This window comes from Sturnira hondurensis, unplaced genomic scaffold (assembly GCF_014824575.4).
Source record: "Sturnira hondurensis isolate 20B ecotype Veracruz unplaced genomic scaffold, ASM1482457v3 Scaffold0000396, whole genome shotgun sequence".
In the NCBI taxonomy this organism is placed as follows: Eukaryota; Metazoa; Chordata; class Mammalia; order Chiroptera; family Phyllostomidae; genus Sturnira; species Sturnira hondurensis.
Genome location: NW_028073027.1, coordinates 9,473,905 through 9,486,568, shown reverse-complemented (window position 1 = coordinate 9,486,568; position 12,664 = coordinate 9,473,905).

The window sequence follows — 12,664 nt, the reverse complement described above, 5'->3', positions numbered from 1 at the left end:
CCTTGCCACCCTCCCTGCACACCTAGGCAGACAGGTCTCTGCCACCCAGCCCCGCCTAGATGGTGAGGGAGGGAGCCAGCTCTTCCAGGGACCCCACAGCCGGCCCAATGCTCCACTGGGTTCTGGGCTCCCTATGAGTCCTCTGTGGCACTGGCCACAGACGGAAGCCTCTACACCCCTAACACAGCGGCAATGGCGGCTCTGAGGCGTTTTGGGCTGGCCCAGGGCAGCCGGTCCTGCCACTGCCGCTTTTGTCCTTACTCACAGTTGCTGGGCTCCCGCTGAGTCCTCTGTGGCAGACGCTCCGATGCTGGCCGTAGACAGAAGCCTCTGGGCCCTGGAAGCTGCAGCAGCAGCAGCTCCGAGGTCTTTACGCGCCGGCCAATGGCTGCTGGTCCCGCCGCTGCTGCTTTTAACTTTACTCTGGGGTGCCTGGCTCCCGAGGGCAGCCGGCCCTGCCGCTGCCGCTTTTGTCTTTAGTCACAGGTGCTGGGGTCCCGATGAGTCCTCTGTGTCAGACGCCCCTGTCGCTGGGCGCAGGGGGAAGCCTCTGGGCCCCGACCGCTGAGGCAGCCAAGGCTCCAAGGTCTTTATGCGCCGGCCAATGGCTGCCGTCCTGCCGCCGCCGCCACCGCTGCTGCTGCTGCCCTTGACTTTTCTCAGGGTTGCCGGGCTCCCGATGAGTTCTCCGTGGCAGCCGCCCTTGTCGCTGGGCACAGACGGAAGGAAGCCTCTGTGCTCCAACCGCTGCGGCAGCCGCGGCTCCGAGGTCTTTACGTGCCGGCTAATGGCTGCCGCCGGTCTGGCCGCCTCCGTCCTTACTGGCGTCCCTGTGACCCCAACGACCTCCAGTGGTCTGGTTAGTCACTATCTCTGGTCTCTTATTTTCATAAATGCTGGGGAATTGTTGGTTGGGTAATTGATTGCGCTGTTCTTCTGTAAATCTGCCAGGATTTTCCCCCAAGTGTAGGAGAACTGCAGTCGCTCCGTCCTACTCCGCCGCCATTTTCTCATTTTCTTTTTTTTAGATAGACCTGTAGTGCTATGTAAGTTCCTCTTAGGACTACTATTGCTGTGTCCAGTAGGTTTGGGGTTGTTGTGTTCTCATTTTCATTTGTTTATGGTGTCTTTTGATTTCTTCCTTGATCTCATTGTTAATGTATTTATTTTTAGTAACATGTTATTTAGCCTCCATGTCTTTGTGTCTTTCAGTTTTTTTCTTGTGATTGATTTCTAGTTTCTTAACATTGTGGTCAAAGAAGATGCATGATATGACTTATCAGGGGTGTCCAACCTTCGACCTATGGGTGTGGCTCAGGATGGCTATGAATGCAGCCCAACACAAATCATAAATTTACTTAAAACATTATGAGATTTTTTGCAATGAAGTGTTACAATGTATTTAATGTGTGGCTCAGAGATGCCAGAAGTTTGGATATCCCTGATTTAAAACTTCTTAAATTTATTGAGCCTTGTTTTGTGTCCTAACATGTGGTCTATCCTAGAAAATGTTCCATGTGCACTTGAAATTAATGTGTATTCTGCTGCTTAGGAGTGAAATGCTCTGAAGGTATCAATTCAACCCATGTACCCAGTGTGTCATTTAGGGCTGTTGTTTCCTCACTGGTATTCTGTCTAAAAGATCTATTCATTGATGTCACTGGTGTGTTAAAATCTCACACTATGACTATATTACCATCGGCATCTTCTTTTATGTCTATCAAGATTTGCTTTACACATTTATGTGCTCATGTGTTGCATGCATGAATGTTTACAAGAGTTATATCTTTTTGCTGTATTGTTCCCTTTACCATTATGTGGTGTCCTTTGTCTCTTGTTACAGCTTTGTTTGAAAGTCTATTTTGTCAGATACAATTACTGATACTCAGGGCCTTCTTTTTTTCATTTCCAATTACATGAAATATCTTTCTCCATTCCTTTACTTTTGTTCTGAATTGGGTCTCTTGTGGACAGTGGCACTGAGTAGGGGTACAAGGATCCCCAACACCAGGCATAGCCCTGGCCCAAGTAGCCACACAGTTGGTCACCCTAGGCCCCAAGAGCAGCTAGAGCAGGGACACCCGTGTGGCACTGTGTCCTGGCTTTGGTGCAGCATTTTGGGTTGGGGTGATGCTCCCAGGCTGCCTTTGCCTTGGTTTGGAGAGGCCCAGGGGAGTTTCAACCCTGGCAGCAATGTGCCACAGCACCCCCTTGAGTGGCCTTTAGTGAGAGGGAGAGAAGCTGGACTTTATGTCACTAATGGGGGCTGGTGGACTGGGCAGCTGGTTGGCCAGTGCCTCCAGGTCATACTATTCACTTTAGCAGATGCAGTGGGAGAGGCACACAGTAGGCTCCAGAGGCTCAAGGGGACCTCTGGACCCCTTGAGTGTGTCACTTGTGGACGTGTTTTGGCATGGTCTGAAAGCTTTCCACTGTGTATGCTGACGCTGGGACCTTCCAAGGGATGTGGGACAAGGTTAACTACCACCTGTGCTCTGCCCAGGGCTGCCTGGCAGAAGCTACAGGGTGATCTGAAGATGGTTACTCTGTGCTAGGCTGAAAGGTGGCCAGGGGAGCCCAATCTGCAAACCAATGCCAGCTGCTACTAGTACTAGTCTTTTGGGCCACTTGGCAAGAGGAATATGGCACCATAAGGCCAGATGTTGCTTGTTTAAAATGTTTTAAGAAAGTCTGAAGCATGAGGCAAGACCAGACGTTTGTAGGAAAAGCCGCTGGAAAGAGCTTGAGTGGGACCAAAATTTGGGTGGGGCAGGGTGTCATGGAATCATCAAGGTGGGGTGAGCAGCATTAGCCAGGTTGATGTAGAGTCAGATATGGTGCTTGCCGGTTAGCTCTCTGGTGGAGGGCTCAGCAAAGAAACAACGGTCTCTACCCACTTCTGTCAGGGAGAAAGCTGTCCCTCCAGTCCTTGCTTAAAGCCAGTCAATTCAGTTCCTTCCTCTCCATCCCCGATGTGACTTTTGGTCTTCTGCTTCAGTGGTGGAGATCAGAAAAACTGAGTCTGAGTAAGTACATGCACTGGCCCTTTAAGAGGAACTCCTGAGACTCTGGAAGCTCATCACTTCCCTCAGCCACAATCCCCACTGATTTTCACAACCAGAAGTTATGGGAACTTCTATTTTTGGCACTGAAACTTTGTACTGGGTATCTGCTATGTGGGTGGAATCCCCTGCTCACCTTTGCAGATGAGATAACACTCCTGATTTTCAACGGCCACCAGTTGGTGTAAGATTAGCTTGTTCTGCATCTCTGTCCCTCCTACTAATCTCAATGTGGCTTCTTTTTATATCTTTAGTTATAGAAACTCTCTTCAGCTGTATATCAGACAGTTCTCAGTGATGGATGTACCTTAGTTTACCAATAATTTTGGTGTGGCTGTAGGAGGATGTGAACACTATGTTTACCTACTGCCATCTTCACCTGAAATCCAGATTCTTCAAATAATTGAGACTCTGATATGAGAATTTGTAAGAGTCATCCAACTCAGAAATATTTTTGTAATAATAGAAAAATAACTGGAATACTAACCTACTATGCCTGAAAAGAGTGTAAAATAAAGAAAAATTAGATATTTAAGAAACAAATCTCTAGCTAGTTAGACTGTATGAGGCAAATGAAAATATTCAAAATATAAAAAGTAAAAACTTAGGGGATAAAAAACAAAAAAGGAGGATCTACTACACAGAATTTCACGATACTCAGCAAGGAGAGTAACATTTATCACCTAACCTTAGCTAAAAAAATCCTAAGTCCGTGTTCCTGAAATTCTTTATTATTGAATAATTATACACCTGAAGTACAGCGCTAAAAACTTCTTCAAGAATTACTTATAGTTGACACCTTTTAGTTTTAACTAACTAAGAATTATAGCAGAAGAAAAGTTAGATATTACTTAAGTTTTCCTTGAACTTCTATTACTTATTACCTTCAAAACAGGTATACGTTTTATGAAGCACTATTTATACTCTCTTTGGAAACACAATGTCATTGACATGGCACGTATTAGGACATACTTTAGAGATTTGTCTAGAGTAAAGAAGACTTGTTACTGGGCTGTCAAGTTTATTTCCCCTCCGTGCTCACATAGAACCCTGTTGAAATAGTGATTGTGACTATCAGCTTGGGTGTTATCAGGAGTGGTTTTCAGTTGCTGTGTTGTTGATTCCCAAAGTAATAGTCAATATAAATAAATAAAATATAATTAAATATTATTATATTCAGTCATCTTTCCTGGTAGATCATTGAGGCCTATACTCTGAGCTGTGTAGAATTACTCACATAGCAGATGCGTAATGAAGAGTGCGACCATGGACTGTACTTAGAAATTTATCAACATATTGAATTCCCAGGGGTAACAGACAGAGTTTTATTCTCATTTTTTAACTTAAATATGACTTGAATATTAGAGGATAGGGAATTATCAAATTTAAAAATGGCTTCAAGGTGAATTTTAGGACAGAAGCAATTTACTTATGCTAATGTCAGCTAACATATACATAGGCAATTTCAAATGACTTTCAACACTTATTACCATAATGCTATCTTTAGGCATTGATGCTGCTGAAAATATTTAAACTTACTATATTAATTTTTTGTTAAAAGTGATTAATGTGTAAATATTCAATGCAACTCATATCTATATTGTTTTATGTAACATAAATATTTCTTATATCACTGTCATCTTTTCAATTTTCTTTTTCTAATCTTGTATCTTCATTGTCACCATATACACCTGCTGCTAAAATAGCCTGATTTGGGAAGTTTTTCCCCAAAATAGAGAAACCTGAAAATACTACTATTAAGCCTTCTCACATATTTGCCTTGATTTGTGTACTGCATGTTGCTTCTTGCACTGAATGAATGTTTAATTTGAGTTCATATTAAATTACTTGTTTTCTTAATTCCAAATTTTCTTTAAATTAATTGGGATTATTTGATGGAATGAATTAAAATACTTTTCTTGGGATAGAAACAGGAAACTGTTGAAATCTAAATCAAATCCAGGATTTTGTTCGGTGTAAGGTAGCAATGCTTGCTGAATTTTTGATGAATGTATCTTAATCATTAACACTAGTAGAAATTGAGTGATGTGTTTGTGGAAATTCTTTGTAGTATCACAAGAGAAAGCATTTGAAAAATAAACGTGGAAGGAATAAAATTAAGGTCTCTTGTTATAAAAAGAAATTTCTACACAGACCTATAAGTATGACTGATAATTACAAATTGCTATCAAAGATACTTATTGCTAATTTCCACATGTACATTGTCTATTTCTCATGATGTGTGATGGTTCAATAATAACTGAGAAATCTCAGAATTTTTGGAGAATTGGTAGGTTATAAAGCAAATGGTAAGAAGCAGTTTATCTAGCACATAAGAAACTGAAAATGGCCCTGGATGGTGTGGCTCAGTGGATTGAGTACTGGACTGTGAACCAAAGATCACCGGTTTGATTCCCAGTCAGGGCATATGCCTGGGATGCGGGCCAGGTCCCCAGTAGGGGACATGTGAGATGGGAGAGGCAACCATACATTGATGTTTCTCTCCCTCTCTTTTTCTCTCCCTTCCCCTCTCTCTCAAAATATGTGTACAAAAAGACATCTGTAATTATAATTTGTTGCACAATTTTTAGTTCTGAAAATATAAAGTCTATCAGTAGTTGACATGATGTCTATCAAAGTCTATTAATAATCTAGCAAATGTTGAACACCAATTAAATTTTAAAGTTTCCTGACATAGAATTTACCACTTAACATCTTCAGAACTTTTGTTGGATATTAATTGGAAAAAGATACGTTTTTGGAAGCTAGGCATAAATCATTTATAATCATTGCAAAATACACTTTTATAATCTAGAGAATATGGTTTAAAGTTATACAAAATAAATACACCTAAATAATTATCAAAAAGTCCTTAGCATAGTCTCTGGAACATAATTTATCATAATATATAGCTCATCTTTTATTTTGAAGTGGGTATATTTCTAAATAATAAGGTAAAATCAAAGATTACAGGTAATTAGTAAATAAAACCAAACATTATAGGTAACTAGTTTTTAGTCTATTACCTAAACTCATTACCTTGAAGGATATTCCTGTTATTTGCATATTTAAAGATACACATTTTCTATGTGAGATTAAAAAATATATATATACATTTTTATTTGAAAATAATTGCTTAGCCATGCAAACTTTACAGTTTAAACCTTTTTAGTAAAGGTTTGTATGGAAAAGACTGCCCCAAACAAGGGGAAATAGTTTACATACAGTAACAAAATATCAATCATTATGAAACTTCTTGAATAATTCTTTTACGTTTCATAAATACACAGTTGTATTTGCATAGATTTATACTATGTGAAAGAATTATTCTAATAATTTCTTATTATTTAAAATAAGTGAAATGAATAAGAAATAAAAAATATTTAAATATGGAATGGATCTTAGCTTCTTAATCAGTTAACAATTGCAGAGCAGGAGAAACAAAGGACTGCTTCCATTCTTGAGTGTTCATTGGAACTCAGAATTAAATTCCAGGTGGCTGTTTCCACCACCATCTAAAAGAGAGATTAACCAGGTGCCATCAAACCACAGGAGCCTCTGCTTCTTATTTACACGTGAATTTTATCATCTGTTGCCCCAGGCTAATCCACAGAAGTGGACACTTTTTCCTATGGACTCTGCATTTATCCTAGAACAATTCCTCTCTCAACTTCTTCCACCCCATTTATCTGAAGCCAATGTAAATTCTTTCAAAACAACTTTCTCTACCTACCTGATGTATAAAAGCACTCGCCAACTAAGGGACAATGGACGTGCTTACCTTTTCCACCTGACAGTGCTGATGATGGTTTAGATTCCATACCTACCAACCTGGGTTCATTCGTTCGTTCGTTCGTTCGTTTGTTTTTGCCAGCAATGTCCTAATAAACACTTTGTTTTCAAGGGATTTTTAGACATGAACTTAAAATTTTGTTTAACACTATTTTCTTAGACTTTTCAAAGTATATCATGTTATTTTAACTTTTTATTCAAAATGAATTAAATTTTAGTCCCATATCATCCTTTTCCCGGACATTTATAATTGAGACTATTTGTAAAACCTTCTTGACAATTTGTTCTTATTAAACCTTTACTTTCTGTTGCTTAACCTTTAAAGCAAAAAACTTATGCCCGGACTAGTGAGGCTCAGTTGCGTGGGTGTTGTCTCACAAAGTGAAAACTAGCTGGTTCTACGCCTGGTCCTATGCTTCATTAGCAAATTCTGTCTCCTGTCACGGGGTGTAGGAGAGGCTATTGACTGATGCTTCTCACATTGATGCTTTTCTCCCTTCTTTCTTAAAGAAATAAAATCTTTAAAAAAAGGACCTTGAGACTGAATTACTTTTANGTTTAGCATCTGCTGTGTTCTTCCGCAGATCAGCCAGGTCCTTCTCCGGCGCGTGGAGAGAAGCGAAATCCTTTGTCCTACTCCGCCGCCATCTTCTCCTCCCTCCGAGACTGAATTACTTTTATCACACCTTTGGACCTAAAAGTATTTGCCCGCATTTTTAGATGTTTATATCTGCTAGGTTTTACTTTGTGTTTTGAATTTAAATAAAGCATTAAAGCAAAGCGAATATTATGAAAAATAACTTTACACCAATGTGATATCTCTTATGGGCCTAATAAAAATTAGATTTATGCTTTTAAGAACTTACTGAAAAAATCAATTAATTTAGTTTTGACTTAAATGTGAAGCTTTTAAGAATTCGTTGTCTTTTCTCTTTCAGTTCTTGCAGTTGGGTAGGGGATATTGCAGAAGGCCACTGGCAAGAAAGCTACAGGACTGGATTCTGCTTCAAACCAGAGTAGTAGCATACCATGCTGCCCTCAGCTAATTAGAACACAGTGTCCGTAGTGCTGTGGAACACAGAAGAGATGCAATCAGGCTTGGAGAAATTCTGTAAAATTGCATGTGCACAGGAGTGCTTAAGATTGTCCTTTTGGTGACTTAGGCTCATTGTAATAATAAAAACACACCCCTGTGAACAGATTTAAAATGCTAATGACACATGCATTTGATGTTGGAGCATGTAGCGAGCTCACTCAAAGAGACACCCGGAAGGTCAACCACGAAACTGGACTCCCTCTGAGGTATTTACATGGCCTCAGCAGAGGCCAGGGAGCCATGTTCATTTTCAGTGTGTGCTGCTTTGATTGATAAAGCTTTGGTTTCTTCCCTCTAAAGCTTAATAAGCATTTTCTGTTCTAACGCTTGTCTCCTCTTCTGATTTCCGTCTGGGGAAAGCCAAGAACCCACCTTTTAGTCTGTGACAGTATTGCTCTTCTTGCTCTCTTCCACTTATCAGATTATATACTTATTTTCAAGGCAAGAGATACTGGAGACTTTTGGTGGTGCCTTTGTTTAAATTGCTGACTTACTCTAACTGTTCAGAGGGCCCTTGCAAGCTGCCTTTGAATCTCTCTAAACCACTTGTCAGCAGTTTCCCAGTTGTAAGCTCTACAGATTTATAATACTGTGCTCATTTACACACTTTATTTAAAACTGCTTCCGGGAGTTTTAAATTTTCTATAAACTGTTAACATTATATATCCATTTGCTCTTGTATTATAAGCCGCATAAAGAGATGTGATCAGTAGTGTTTTAACAACCTATTAATCACTGGTCACACTGCTAAAAGGCGAGCATGTTCTCTTTCATCCCAAGTTTTGGTTGATTTAGTTACTCCTAGTTCCCTAGGTTAAAGAACTTGTTAAGTTGCTCTAATCACTCCCCATTTGGATAGTATATGGGAGAAAAATATTTTATTCTGCTCTTAGATTTTCCAGCTGGTCTAATAGTTAAATTAACCCAAGAGAGAGTAACAGGAGAAAAAACAAATTTAAGTAGATGTGTACGGGGGCCCATAAGAATGTCTGACTGGGGAAGGGCCTCTCAGACCACTGAAGCTTGTACTCCAGCCTGAGATGAGAAATCTGATGAAAACCTGAGACTTCAAAGGAGCAGAGGGTGATTGGGAAGAAAATGAGAAAAGCACATATTTGGTAATTACATGATTTTCCTGTCATACCAATTGGTCCTCCAGATAAAAATTTTCTCTGGAAATAGCCCTCTTTCTTGGCCTGGCCCTCTATCTAAATTGTTTTAGGCAGTTAAGGGAAAGCTTAAAGGTTTTCTTAAACCTTCCAAGTCTTGATTGCATTCAGCTTGAGTTCATGTGCTAAACTGTCACATTTGGGGGAGGCTCATTCTGAAACCCTTCACTAACCCATTTTTAGTTTTATAGAAGTAAACTCTGATTGTACAGGTATCACCAAGTTTTAGAAAATTTGCCTTAAGCCACTTCACTTTTACAAACAATTTACATTTGTAACAGTTTTTTGGCTAATGATTTTTAAAAAAATTACTTGTGTTATAAATAAAAGTGAAAATCAAAAAGAGCATTCAGCATTTGCTTTGCTGAATATAAGGGGAGTGTGCAGGCAGCAGTGAGAGTGGCATCGCCAAAGGCCCTCCAGAGAAACACACTCAGCATCTCGGCATCAAGCCACCACTTCCTTTGTCTGTGAGCATCTTCTCTGTGTTGTGTGCATCCATTAGCAAGATGTGTCCTCAGGTAATTGCTTCTTCACTTCATGGCATTTCAGCTGAGGAAAGATTGCATAGGAATGTTGTACTTTTGAACAGTGGGAGAAAATTTATCTAAGAAAACAAAATTCTGAAGGTTAATAATCTGTTTCTTATATTTTTACTTCCGAAATAACATTAGCGTCAGAGCTAGTCATTAAGCAATTTTTGTTTTCACAGAAACAACACAATATTCTGGGTATCCATGCCAAAACATTTGGTCTTATAATTTTTCTATTACAGTTCTCTGGTGGTTCATATTGTTTATATATATATATTTTTTGCTTTTACTAATTGAATGCATTGTTTTATTTGTTTTTAAGGTGGTACATAACTTTTGATGGGTCAAGTTAACTCTTCATAGGATTGTATATTGTTGAGGAGGCTGCTGATATTAATGATGGCATGCTGAAGTGTGCTTATGCTGTAGCAGACATAATGAAAATTAGAAGAGATTGTGTAATCCTTCATTATATGCTTTAGTAAGGGAGAAAAATTAAAGTTTCTACATATTTAGTCATCCTTCTATTCCTGGTATGTGTGTATTTATTTATTTACTTTTTAAAAAGTGTTTGTTGTTCAAGTACACTTCTCTGCATTTCCCCCCACCCTCCCCCCAACCCCAGCCATCCCCACCTCCCACCCTTGATTCCACACCCCCTTGGTTCTTCCCATGTGTGGCTATTACTGGTCTCCTAATCAATAAAACCAACAAGCAGGCAAAATATAACCAGAGACATTTAAATGAAGAACAAACTGGCAGTAACCCGAGGGGAGGAGGGAGAGGATAATGGGAGGAAAGGAGGCAGGGTTTTGGGGAGCAACTGCAAAGGACCCATGTACCTGATATTTAGGAGACACATACAAATGGAGATTTCCTTTACAAGTGTAAAATTACTTGACAAAATGGCAACTTCTTTGATTTCAGAGATTATTCTGTGTAACCAGCCTCTTAAAAATAACCAGCCAAAAATAATCCTTATGTTAAGTGGCCTATTTTGGGGTCGTATGTTGTGCTGCTGTTGTTTGTACAAGGAACTCACTCAAAAACATGAATACTGACATATTGTATAGTAAAATATAAGGCGATCTTAGTTATGAAATACTTTGGGCTGGAAAAAATGAATCATATCTCCATTGGCTGTGTTTGTATCACCCACAACTATGATGCCCATGTTTCTGATTACACTTTGATAATCTAGTTACATTATTGGTGTGAGCGACTTTCCTTTGCTGAACCAGTACTGGCCATGCTATTATTTTTAACTGAGATGTCTATATTTACACTACTCCACACTCTATATTTAAAGTCAGAATCATTCTAAATCAGACAAGATTCATGCAGGATTGTTCTAGAAGAGCTGCTTCAGAACCCTGCCACACTACATCAGGTAAGTATTGATGTAAGAAGTGCCCAAACACGTAGATAATTTTTTAAGCATTTATGTGAGCCCAAACTGACATGTGCCTGGGAGTAAGATCTCACTCCGTTAGTAAGGTATTTTGATTGAAAGCACTAGGAATATTTGTGCTGAAATGACTTCCAATGCAACAGTTTTAATTCCAAGCAAAAGGGGTGGGGAGAGGTTTTTATATAACATACTCGAATGTCACTTTTCTAATAATGTACATATTGTAGGGAAAACAGAAATATATCCTTTTCATCATTCTTTGTCTAGAGTTATAAAGGCATTATTTAGAGTTCTGTTTACTACTTTCTATAAATATTTTATATATGATACGCCAACCACAATGGACTCCCATAAAGCATATTTAGAATTAGCGTAAATCTTACTATTGTAATAGTTGAATAGAATTGGAAAACTGACCTAGTGTATAGGTTCATAAAAACTAAATGCATGTAGAACAAATTGATGTAAATATAGCACCAGGGTTCAAGTTTTTTAATGAAGGATTACATTTCATCTTTTGAACAACTGCACTTTTGAGCTAGTAGGATCAACTCCTCGGGGCACCTCACTGAGTTCCATTATCCTGGAGGTCCTGGGTCTACTCTGCTATTAAAATTGGTTTATGGATTGTTTTTTTCCTTGTTTATATTTTCTATGTTCTTTTGTTTCTTAAAAATTATACAATTAAGTAATTAATGAAAAAATACAAACCTGTAGAATTAATGAAAACAACAGTTTGGCCCCTATATATTAAGACTAGTTTTTCATTTATTCATTATTTAATTTACTCATTTAGCTTCACTTATTTATTAATTCATCCAAATTTATTCACTATATTCTAGTTCACTTTAGAGATTCATGGTTGATTGGTATATTGCTACAAAAGTAAAGGAACTTCCCTGATTTTTAAAAAAAGGCTGGTATTTTAATTTGTTAGTAGGTTGTCTCTTATATGTAAATAGTGGTTAAAAGCAGCTTTTTTTAATGTGGAAAGATAGGCAATGACTAGAGAATTTCAGAGTTCAGAGGTCTCAGTACTAATGGAGATTGTCATTAACTAACCACAATGAAAACTAAAATATTTCATTCGGAGAATAGAGTTAGTGACGTATGTGAGATTCTACTGGAGAGGCAAGTCACTACTAGTGAGTAGAGAGCACCCAAAACTGGCTACAAAGTGGAATAACTAGAATTAAGCTGGACACTCAAAAACTGGTCTCCTTTTGTGTTTTTATGCCCATGGTTACAGGGATACAGTTGAAACTGTGTCTAAAGCTGCCCCGTGAAATGTTCTATGCATATTTATACTTATTTTCTCTGACTTTTGAACCTAATATAGTGCCCAGAAAATGATACTCAGGAACTGTTCATTAATTTAATAAACTAAAATACTTTATAAAATAACAGTTTGTAAAACTTTTTAAAATCAGTAGTTTTAATAAAGCCTAATATTTCCCAAAACATTTAGTAATAATTCTATACTGGATAATAGACCTTTAAAATATTTTCTCAGACCTGCGACATTTTTTAAGAAGTCAAAAATTATGATTATATTAGTCTAGTACCTATATTAGGGCACAAATATCTACAACAAATCAATT